The sequence below is a fragment of the Spinacia oleracea genome, chromosome 4 (genome assembly GCF_020520425.1).
Source record: "Spinacia oleracea cultivar Varoflay chromosome 4, BTI_SOV_V1, whole genome shotgun sequence".
NCBI lineage: Eukaryota > Viridiplantae > Streptophyta > Magnoliopsida > Caryophyllales > Amaranthaceae > Spinacia > Spinacia oleracea.
The window spans coordinates 175,753,867-175,766,270 of NC_079490.1; the positions used below are offsets into that span (position 1 = coordinate 175,753,867).

General features: G+C 35.6%; 2 long non-coding RNA genes across 2 annotated transcripts; both read right to left on the minus strand.

Annotated features, from left to right (window-relative positions):
- Window positions 1–388: 388 nt before the first annotated feature.
- On the minus strand, window positions 389–1,800 carry LOC130459606 (uncharacterized). The gene is made up of 2 exons (XR_008919121.1): window positions 1,605–1,800; window positions 389–610 (listed from the first exon to the last, which is right to left on the minus strand). It is a non-coding gene; the product is annotated as an uncharacterized lncRNA (long non-coding RNA).
- A 6,191-nt stretch (window positions 1,801–7,991) lies between these two features.
- LOC130459608 (uncharacterized) lies at window positions 7,992–9,403 on the minus strand. The gene is made up of 2 exons (XR_008919123.1): window positions 9,208–9,403; window positions 7,992–8,213 (listed from the first exon to the last, which is right to left on the minus strand). It is a non-coding gene; the product is annotated as an uncharacterized lncRNA (long non-coding RNA).
- Window positions 9,404–12,404: the final 3,001 nt, after the last annotated feature.

Here is a 12,404-nt window from a genome sequence, read left to right on the forward strand (position 1 = left end):
TTCTTTATCGGGAAACATAATTTCTTCTTTATCGATGGCATACTGCATATCATTTCTAAAACTAAGACATTTAGAAGTATATTGTGTGAAAGCAATATGCCATTTACAGATAAACTTCCCTTTTGTTTCTTCTGGTGTTTTAGTAATTTTCCTGTTATTGACTTTTATTTTCTTATATCTAAGTAGCCAATCAAAAATTTCATCTGCTCTTTTGAGGTTGTAAGTATAAGTCCGCTTTTGTCCAGAGCTAAGATCTCTAGTAGTATAACACCCCGACAATTCTCTCTTTTCTAAAATAACCTTTTAATATAAAACGTAGAGAATTATCAAGGCATTATCGCCCGTGTGAAAACGTAACGGCTTATTCAGAATTTTGCAGCGGAAAACATAAAACTAACTTTAGGTTTATAAATAATCGATTACAGGTTTAGTCCCAAAAATCAACCAACGAAAATAAGGAAATGTAAATAGTACGACAAGTTTAAAGTCCAATTAAACAAACCCAAGTCAACTTAGCAAATCAAAACTAAATACAAGCTCTCTATTCCCGATCCCAATGATGCAACATCTTCAAACCTGCAGATGGACAATGCTTATTGATCCTTAGAGACTGCTCACCAAAGATTGGGTCATCACAGGATCAATAAGGCATAGCCATGATCAACATGCACAAGCAAAAGCACGTAATCAGCAAAGCTGAGTACTACATACTAAATCAATAATAATCCTAACATGATTCTATTACACGAACAACCCTAACATGATACTAATGAACACAAACAAGGGCAGACAAAACATGATAGTTTGACGACCATACTTGACCAGACTAGACTAGGCTAGACTTTTAGCAATAATATTATTTTAGTTGAAATAGACAATGGACCGAGTTGACCGTCCAGAAGTCTTCACTAAGGAAGACGAGGTACGGGCGCGACTCCGTAACCTCAGTGACCTGCGATATCGAGGAACGTTTAAATAAAAATAGAACACGGTGATCAATCCGGTCCCAGAAAAGGCCATGGGCTACCACCATGAACCCCAACTCCTGTTTGTCCGTCACTTTAGACGTGCACAGTCTAAAGCTATTGCTACTCAGTTTCACTTTACATGATTTACAAATTGAGACTCTGTTATGACTCAACAACCACATAAGGCATACAATCCACATTCGTTCACAACTGTTTTTATCTTGAAATTAAGTAAGTGATCATAAAGGCATCAATCAAGACTCATTCCAATTTACCCAACCTTTCCTTTAACCATGATCAACCCTGTATATGGGTATAAAGTTTCAACTTACTAAACAAGGTCCACCGCCCTCATAAAGTAGTGAAAAGCTAAGAAGGGAACAATAATCAATCGATCCAAACCAACATATAGAATAATCTAGTGTTCCCAACCAACATGTTTGTATCAATCATCCATACTAACATGTTACAATTCTCATAATGCAATATAAGTTTAATATGTTCATCCCACAGTATCAAACATGCAATTTCAATCTGACTAAGTTCATCAACAACATTAACATAACCAAGTTCATCAACAATTCAACATGGTTTCAACAATTAGCACACATTCCAAGCACACAGGTATGTACGTACCTTGTATAAACAACTAATAGGCCACTTTAACACTTTCAAATATCGCCTAAAGAAAATTCTCCGCCTAAAACAACCAACAAATAATCCCAATCAATTTCTAATCATTCGCAACCATAATAAAGCATTCCAAATACATCCTAAATATACTTAGAACATTCCCCAACATCAAAACTTGAGTATTTGATTTCCTAGCATAATAATTATTGAATCAATGATTGAAATTCGTTGAAAACTCTTCGCAAACATCATACTTTAATTTCCAGCAATATAACTACTTTCAAACTGCTCCAAAACATAATTAACATGTTTGAAATCATAAAAACAATAACTTTAATAATTCCTAAACATCCTACCATGATTTAAAATTATTAAAAACCTTAAAATTCATACTTTAAATAATTAAAAATCAATATTTCAATGCATTTATATAATCTGAAAATTAATAATTTAATTATGCAAACATATAATTCTTGAAATTCATAATCAAATCATAAAAGTTATAATTTTAATTCAAGAAACATAATTAAATTATTAAAACGTAATTAAATTCATTATTTAGTTTAGGGTTTAAGGAAATAACCAAAAGTTAGGAGAGAGGAAGGACGAAGGCATGGCTGGAGGCGCGGCTGGAGGCGCGGCTGGGCGGCAGGGTTGCACACGGAGGTGCGCTGGTGGCTGCGAACGCATAAACAACCGAGTAAGGTTGTAGAAAACGAACAAGAGAAAGAATGAAGCAAGAGAGGGAGGAGGAATAAGAGATTACCGGCGCAGCAAGCATGGAGGCGTCTCAACGGCGCGGCAAGGTGGTGGCGTAGTAGCGGCGACCAGGTGGTGGTGGTGTGCGAGAGGAACACGCAAAACAGAACCCATGAATAAGGAGGGCAAATCGAAAGAAAGAAAACGAAAGAGAAGAGGAGGTGGAAGGATTACCGGACGAAGGAGGAAGCCGGGCGTCGGAGGAGAGCAGCGGTGGTGCGGCTTGTGGTGACGGCTGCCGGCGGCTGGGGTGGAGTTTTGAGGGTTCACGTGAAGTTGAAGGAAGGAGGGTTAAGGGTTTTCTAGTTCACGTGAATTTGATGGAGGGAGTGTTTGTAATTTATTTTTTTTCTTGTTTTTGTTTTTTTTTTTACGTACAATAGGAGTAGGGAGGAAGAGTTTTGGGTCTTATAGTTTGGGCTTTTCCAAGTGGGCTTAGAATTAGGATTTCAATCCAAAATCAATTAGGATCGTTTTCTAAATTCAATCGGTTTTCGTAATTCGATTTCTTTTCAACGTAAAATTCTAAAATTACTCTTGATTTCATAAAACGTTGAAATATTTAGAACGTATAAAATAAATTACGTTAAATATATATTTATTACTAAACTTCATAAATTCTATTTAATTATAAATAATATACGTTAAAATATATTTAATAAAATTTATAAATTTACGGGGGATTACAATCTACCCCTTTAATAGAAGTTTCGTCCCGAAACTTGACACGAAATTTCCCGCATTTTTCCCAAAAGCTTTTAACTTATTCTTACTAGATAAGTACTTGTGCCACCGATGTGCACTCTTTTGCCAACTCAAAGCTATTTGTGTTACTCATGAACACCTTTTCTTATGCGGAGAATCTATTTGCTTTGCATTAACTTGTAAAATTTGCTAAAATAAGCAATAAAATGCATAAAAATTCCATAAAATAGGTAAAAAGCGCGAATTTCTATCGCATTCTACCCCCTTAAAGAAAACGAGTTACGCCCTCGTAACTCACCCCAGGGAATGACTTTGGATATTTCTACTTCAACGAATCATGCCCCCACAGCTATATTTCCATTAAAATCATAGCAAGTGGGATTTCTACACTTCTTTCCACACAATGCCTCAACATGTTCCATCTTAAAGCTCGCATAGTAACTATTGTTGCAAGAAATTCAATCACTCTAGTTGGTCTTCCCAATTACCCTTAAAGTCAATAACACAGGATCTCAACATATATTCCGTTAGTAATCTCAGTCTGTCTATCGGTTGCAGGGTGGAAATAAATACTCATTTCAATGTCGTCCCCAAGATTCAACTGGACCTTATTGCCAAAATTTCGGACTTTTGTTCTCGGTAAGGATCTTACAAGTTGCCCTATAAAGGTAATGTCTCCAAATATTCGTAGATAACACCATAACAGTTATCTCTAAGTCATGGGTTTGGTAATTAGCCTTATAAGGTTTCAATTGACGCGACAACAGCTAAATCTAGAAAGCTTCCTCACATTTCTCACTTCACTTGAAATTCGATTCCTTTTTCATCAAGTTGGTCATTGGTTTTGCTTACTTCGAAAAGTCTTTCACAACTTCCTATAATAGTCGTCTAGGCTTAGAGAACTTCAAATATCGGACACGTTCTTTGGAGTAGGTCACTCACTCACATCTTGAATCTTAGCAGGATCTACAGAGACTCTTTCTGGTCAACTTTTCCTTTTTACCAAACCTCCTTATGTCATAACTCTTGGTCTTAACTCTTAGCACTTCCACCAATTCATACATTTTCATCTTTTCAAGACAACAAATGATTTCTAACGATCCTGGACCACTCGAATCTTCTCTTAATTTTATTCCCTTAAGTAACGTAGTTTTCAATCAATTTAGTCGTCACTTTTCCGTCGATGTTACTTATACACACATGACTTCAAGATCCGTATACTTAATTCATATAAAATAAATTCTTTCTAAGCGTCTCCAATATAATTCCCAAGTGTTTGACATGCTCTTTCTCATTCCTTGAATAAATCAGGATATCATCAATATAATAACGAACTTAATTCGGAATTCGTGGAAAATCTTATTCATCACATCCATAATTATGGCAGGTGCATTGTTTAACCCAAAAGACATTATTCTAAACCCATAATGACAATAACGAGTCCTAATGAGGTCTTAGGCCCTTATCAGCTATCCTTAATTGGTGATACTTCGAACACAAACCAATCTTCGAGAACACACTCGCCCAATTCAATTGATCCAATATTTCATCTCTCCTATGCAAAGGATACATGTTCTTGATGGTGATTAATTTCCTAAAATCAATGCATAATTCGATACTCTTATCTTTCTCCTTAATAAACAACACAGGAGCTCCTCACGGTGACGCACTAGGCCTAACATACTCCTTAACGAAACAACTCTTGCAATTGTGTCCTAATTAGATAATTTATAGGTGTCGTTTCAGGATTTAACTCTGTAGAGAACTCAAATGCTCTAGCTGGTAACATACTTGCAATTTCGCTCGGAAACACATCAATGAATCCACTCACAATGGCAACATCCTCAATTTTAACTTCAACTTCTTTACTCACCTCTAACACACTACAGAAAAATCGTTCACACTCTCTATTCATCAATTTCCTCACTTGCATTACAGAAATAACTAAGGTTCTTGGACTTCTCAAAACATCTACATGAGCTCAACCTTTCAATAGGGTTCCTTAAACTTACTTTCTGCATTTCACAGTCTACCTTAGCCTTGTACAAACTTAGCCAGTCCATCCCCAGAATTACATCCAGGTCCCTCAGATTAAACTTTTATCAAATCAGAAGGGAAAACACAATCTTTTATCTTCAAAGGCAAGTTCTTAAATAATCTTATACACCTTATGGTTACACCAGTAGGCCTAATAACAGGTAAATCAATCATTCAAAATCTACTAACTTCAGACTCTTAATAAGAGATGACGAAACAAAAGAATAAGCTTTCCCTGAATCACATAACTTTCTAACTAGCACAGAGTTAATAGAATAGTAACAGAAACTAAGTCAACAGGTTGTTCAGCTTCATTTCGACTTATCACAGACAGTTTACCCGGGGCCTTGTTATGGTTGTTATTCTAATTAACATACTTATGGAGGTTTCCTTGGCTGTCTTGCGACCCTATAGGCTTCAAACTCTAATTTCTTGACTGGTTAAATCCCGACTTCACCTGGTTAGCACTCTCATTACCATTTTGTTCCTTTTTCCGTTTAGTAAAGCACTCATACTTCCTATGCCTCTTTTTCTAACAATAGTTACCGTTCATTAATTCTCCCTTACAATTCCTACCAGGATGGTTGTTATTGCACATCTTACAGTGATACACCTTCTCCGATTGGTTCCTATTGTTGTGCCCCTGTTTGTTCCTTCCTTGAAAGTTTCCATATCCATTCCCATTCCCATTTTCATTCATATTCCTCTTGAAATTCCCTTGGTTTTCCCCAGCATTACACATTTTTCTTTTCTCCCAAGAACAATATTTTTCTTGTCCCTTCTAGACTGCAAACCATAAATATGAGCAGCTTTCACATACACAATATCCAAAGATGTAAAGGTTTCCCCACCTAATCCTAATTGGATCTCCTCAGTCAAACCTTTCTTAAACCTCAGAGCCTTTAGCTCCTATGTGGCTACAACCTCAGGTGCAAACTACGACAGTGCTATAAATTTGCTATAGTAATCGGCAATGGTCATGCTCCCCATACTAAGGTTTACGAATTCCTAAACTTTTTTCTTTCTCATAAAAGGTAGGGTAAAAATTTCCCTTAAGGCAGTAACAATTGAATCCTAATTGAATATCTCAGCAGTGCTAAGACTAACTCTATTCTCTTTCCACTATAAATCAGCTTCGTCTTTCAAATACATGACAACTTGACCCACTCTCATATTCTAAGGACAATTCACAGCCTCAAACAATTTCTCAAACTCTCTAACCTAGTTCTCTAAAAAGTAAGATCAGTTTCCCCCTTAAAGTATGGTGACTTAACTTTGGCTAGTCTCTCAAACATGTCCCCAGCAAAATCGGGACGCTCAGTTCTCTCTTGGGTAAGCTTTTCCGCCAAGAGGCGAATAGCAGCAACTAAGTCATTATTGTTGGCCATCCTAAAGCGCGACCTGTAAGTAATATATTCTATTTTACGTTCGAAACTTCACTTAACATTATCCTAGCAATGTAATATCACACCAGCATCCAGAATTCACATACATAAACAATCATTTATGAATGATATTCGCATACATGACATTCAACTGAGAAACAAGGAACAAATTCAATCATCACGAATAATAAGGCAGAATAAAAGAAGAAAACATTCTCTTTGCGTGCCCAAAATAAACTCTTGATCCTTTGGATAATCAATGATCTAGATCTAACTCTATTCCTCAAAAGAATGTTAATAACAATCCTAAATATCCACAACACACCTGTCCTCAAAATAAAATTAAAAGTTCTATGACATAAACATAAACTATTGTTGGCGAATTATGGAATTCTCACATTGGAAACGAATGCTTTAACTTTTATTGCTAATTCTATAAAGGTTTAATACATCCTTGAAAAGAATAAAGAATAACTCAAACTCTTATTGCTTTAACTTTAAACTGTTTTAGCTTTGCTACTTATTCTTTAAAACATAAAAGAACTAACTAACTTTACAACTTCAAATACTTGTGGCATCTTGCCTATCTGTTCTTTCCTAGGAAACTTGCGGAGTGAAATCTAGATCCTCAGTATTCGTCGATCTTCTCAAAGGATCCTATGTTGGTGTACTTGGAAAGAAGCGTTTTATTCATGAAACAAACAACTTAAGATCTTACTAACGATTTCTCAACCAAAGCATAATCAGAATTCAATAAAACAATAAGTTTGGTGGAATCAAACAATTTCTATGCACATTTACATGCAACACTTAAACATTTAACACATTCACATAGCAATTAACTTCTTATGCTAACAATTAACTACTAATGCACATATAATTCTATCCTATATGCCCTTTCCTATATTACCCATCTCTCGTAATAAATCAAAATAAGTAAAACATTAAAACACTTAAGAAATAAACGAGACGGTTAATAAGAAAGGAATTTTATTAAACGAATAAATATTTATTAAACGAATAAATATAAAGGAATAAAGATACTTAAGGAATAAGTTTTTTTTTTTTTTTGTTTTTTTTTTTTGTTCTTTTTTTTTATATATATATATATTTAATTTAATTTCGAAAAGAAAGAAAAGCGTACTTAATTCACATAAACGACAAATTTTGAATAAATAAGTTAATTTCGAACTTAAATAAGAAATATTAATGTACTTTCACACAAAATAAAATGAATATGGTCCCCCCAAAAAAAAATACGCATTTTTGAATGATATAATAAGTAGTAGCTCAATTCTAGGAAATTCATTTTAGAAAACTAGCTAGTTTAGGCGCCTAAAAATCATTGAAGCAAAACCATAAGCTTCTAGATACCACTTTATAACACCCCGACAATTCTCTCTTTTCTAAAATAACCTTTTAATATAAAACGTAGAGAATTATCAAGGCATTATCGCCCGTGTGAAAACGTAACGGCTTATTCAGAATTTTGCAGCGGAAAACATAAAACTAACTTTAGGTTTATAAATAATCGATTACAGGTTTAGTCCCAAAAATCAACCAACGAAAATAAGGAAATGTAAATAGTACGACAAGTTTAAAGTCCAATTAAACAAACCCAAGTCAACTTAGCAAATCAAAACTAAATACAAGCTCTCTATTCCCGATCCCAATGATGCAACATCTTCAAACCTGCAGATGGACAATGCTTATTGATCCTTAGAGACTGCTCACCAAAGATTGGGTCATCACAGGATCAATAAGGCATAGCCATGATCAACATGCACAAGCAAAAGCACGTAATCAGCAAAGCTGAGTACTACATACTAAATCAATAATAATCCTAACATGATTCTATTACACGAACAACCCTAACATGATACTAATGAACACAAACAAGGGCAGACAAAACATGATAGTTTGACGACCATACTTGACCAGACTAGACTAGGCTAGACTTTTAGCAATAATATTATTTTAGTTGAAATAGACAATGGACCGAGTTGACCGTCCAGAAGTCTTCACTAAGGAAGACGAGGTACGGGCGCGACTCCGTAACCTCAGTGACCTGCGATATCGAGGAACGTTTAAATAAAAATAGAACACGGTGATCAATCCGGTCCCAGAAAAGGCCATGGGCTACCACCATGAACCCCAACTCCTGTTTGTCCGTCACTTTAGACGTGCACAGTCTAAAGCTATTGCTACTCAGTTTCACTTTACATGATTTACAAATTGAGACTCTGTTATGACTCAACAACCACATAAGGCATACAATCCACATTCGTTCACAACTGTTTTTATCTTGAAATTAAGTAAGTGATCATAAAGGCATCAATCAAGACTCATTCCAATTTACCCAACCTTTCCTTTAACCATGATCAACCCTGTATATGGGTATAAAGTTTCAACTTACTAAACAAGGTCCACCGCCCTCATAAAGTAGTGAAAAGCTAAGAAGGGAACAATAATCAATCGATCCAAACCAACATATAGAATAATCTAGTGTTCCCAACCAACATGTTTGTATCAATCATCCATACTAACATGTTACAATTCTCATAATGCAATATAAGTTTAATATGTTCATCCCACAGTATCAAACATGCAATTTCAATCTGACTAAGTTCATCAACAACATTAACATAACCAAGTTCATCAACAATTCAACATGGTTTCAACAATTAGCACACATTCCAAGCACACAGGTATGTACGTACCTTGTATAAACAACTAATAGGCCACTTTAACACTTTCAAATATCGCCTAAAGAAAATTCTCCGCCTAAAACAACCAACAAATAATCCCAATCAATTTCTAATCATTCGCAACCATAATAAAGCATTCCAAATACATCCTAAATATACTTAGAACATTCCCCAACATCAAAACTTGAGTATTTGATTTCCTAGCATAATAATTATTGAATCAATGATTGAAATTCGTTGAAAACTCTTCGCAAACATCATACTTTAATTTCCAGCAATATAACTACTTTCAAACTGCTCCAAAACATAATTAACATGTTTGAAATCATAAAAACAATAACTTTAATAATTCCTAAACATCCTACCATGATTTAAAATTATTAAAAACCTTAAAATTCATACTTTAAATAATTAAAAATCAATATTTCAATGCATTTATATAATCTGAAAATTAATAATTTAATTATGCAAACATATAATTCTTGAAATTCATAATCAAATCATAAAAGTTATAATTTTAATTCAAGAAACATAATTAAATTATTAAAACGTAATTAAATTCATTATTTAGTTTAGGGTTTAAGGAAATAACCAAAAGTTAGGAGAGAGGAAGGACGAAGGCATGGCTGGAGGCGCGGCTGGAGGCGCGGCTGGGCGGCAGGGTTGCACACGGAGGTGCGCTGGTGGCTGCGAACGCATAAACAACCGAGTAAGGTTGTAGAAAACGAACAAGAGAAAGAATGAAGCAAGAGAGGGAGGAGGAATAAGAGATTACCGGCGCAGCAAGCATGGAGGCGTCTCAACGGCGCGGCAAGGTGGTGGCGTAGTAGCGGCGACCAGGTGGTGGTGGTGTGCGAGAGGAACACGCAAAACAGAACCCATGAATAAGGAGGGCAAATCGAAAGAAAGAAAACGAAAGAGAAGAGGAGGTGGAAGGATTACCGGACGAAGGAGGAAGCCGGGCGTCGGAGGAGAGCAGCGGTGGTGCGGCTTGTGGTGACGGCTGCCGGCGGCTGGGGTGGAGTTTTGAGGGTTCACGTGAAGTTGAAGGAAGGAGGGTTAAGGGTTTTCTAGTTCACGTGAATTTGATGGAGGGAGTGTTTGTAATTTATTTTTTTTCTTGTTTTTGTTTTTTTTTTTACGTACAATAGGAGTAGGGAGGAAGAGTTTTGGGTCTTATAGTTTGGGCTTTTCCAAGTGGGCTTAGAATTAGGATTTCAATCCAAAATCAATTAGGATCGTTTTCTAAATTCAATCGGTTTTCGTAATTCGATTTCTTTTCAACGTAAAATTCTAAAATTACTCTTGATTTCATAAAACGTTGAAATATTTAGAACGTATAAAATAAATTACGTTAAATATATATTTATTACTAAACTTCATAAATTCTATTTAATTATAAATAATATACGTTAAAATATATTTAATAAAATTTATAAATTTACGGGGGATTACAAGTAGCCACTGACTCCTTCCTCTCCAGCGAGGTACATTTAAAAGGCGGACCTGATACTAATTGGGCAATGTCAACCTCAACGGTCATGTTATCATAATCCTCGGCGCCAACAAAGTAAGACTTGTGCCTAAAGTTAGATTCTTCTTGTAGAGTTGCCTCAAAGCGGTTGCTACCTGAGTCAATCCAGAGAAGTCATCAAAGAGATAACCGACCAGTTTTTTGCGAAACTGGATGGATAACCTGTCCTGGGTCATCTGTACGAATTCTCCTTCTGGGATGTTAACATGACATCGGATCTTAGCATTTTAAAACCTGATAAGGTACTATCGTTCAGACTCTCCGATTTTCTTCTTGATTTTGGCTAGATTACTAATGGTGACTCCGATTACTCTTCTGCCGAAGTGACTCCTAAACTGATTAACCATAGCCTGCCAACTACGAATATGTCATTTTGCAAGTGGGAGTACCACTGAAAATTTGTTCTTGTTAAAGAACATACAAACATCTTCAGTTTTATATAGTCATTGTCAAAGTCTTTACACTGACAAATCCATAGTCCCAAAATGTTTTGGGGTCGGCTAACATGAATTGTCGTCGGAGTTCGTCATTGTCACCAATCAAACCAGAAAGGAGCGGGAAGTTAAAAAATAAACAAGAAAGAGGGAGAAAGTAGAATTAATGAAAGTAAGATAATAGGAAATGTATATAAATATTACAGCGAAAATATTATAAGGGATAATAAAAATAAATAAAGTTTAAAATAAATAAATAAGTAAATTAAAAAAAACGCAAGAAGTAAAAGTAAGAAGAGTCAAAATGGAAGTTATATCCGTCAAATGAAGTAACCAATGTATATTCTCTTCCTCCACTCTGTCCTATCCAACGCCATATTTTCCTCAATCCCAAGAAGACTCATATCGTGCTCAATAACCTTTCTACAAGTTTTCTTAGGTCTTCCCCTACCCCTTGTAATTCTATCACTTAGCAACCCTTATAGCCTCCTAACCGGGGCATCACTTGATTTTCTTCTTACATGTCCAAACCATCTTAAACTATTTTCCATCATCTTAAACTCAATTGGTGCAACCCCTACTTTCTTCTAATTATATACCATAAGTTCAGTGGGAGTAAGCACAATTTTCTGGTCTTTTATGTTGATGACATATTGCTTGCTAGTAATGATATAAGTTTATTTCATGAAACCAAGAGATTCCTATCAAACAAGTTTGAAATGAAAGATCTTGGTGAAGCATCCTTTGTATTAGGAATTGAGATACATCGAGATCGATCTCGAGGTATTCTTGGATTATCACAAAGGAACTATATCGAAAAGATTCTCAATAGGTGTGGCATGCAAGATTGTAAGCCAGATGATACCCCCGTGGCTAAAGGAGATAAGTTAAGTCTCGATCAATTTCCCAAAAATGATTTTGAAAGTAAAGAAATGCAAGAGGTTCCTTATGCTTCGGCAGTGGGGAGTCTTATGTATGCTCAAGTTTGTACGCGTCCGGATATTGCGTACATTATTGGCGTGTTAGGCAGATGTTTAAGCAATTCGGGAATGGATCAATGGAAGGCAGTCAAAAGGGTTATGCGATATCTTCAGAGAACAAAACACTACATGCTCACATATAGGAGGTCGAGTCATATAGAGATCATTGGGTACTCCGACTCCGATTATGCTGGATGCCAAGACAGTTTTAGATCCACTTCAAGCTATGTTTATCTGCTTGTTGGAGATGCTATATCCTGG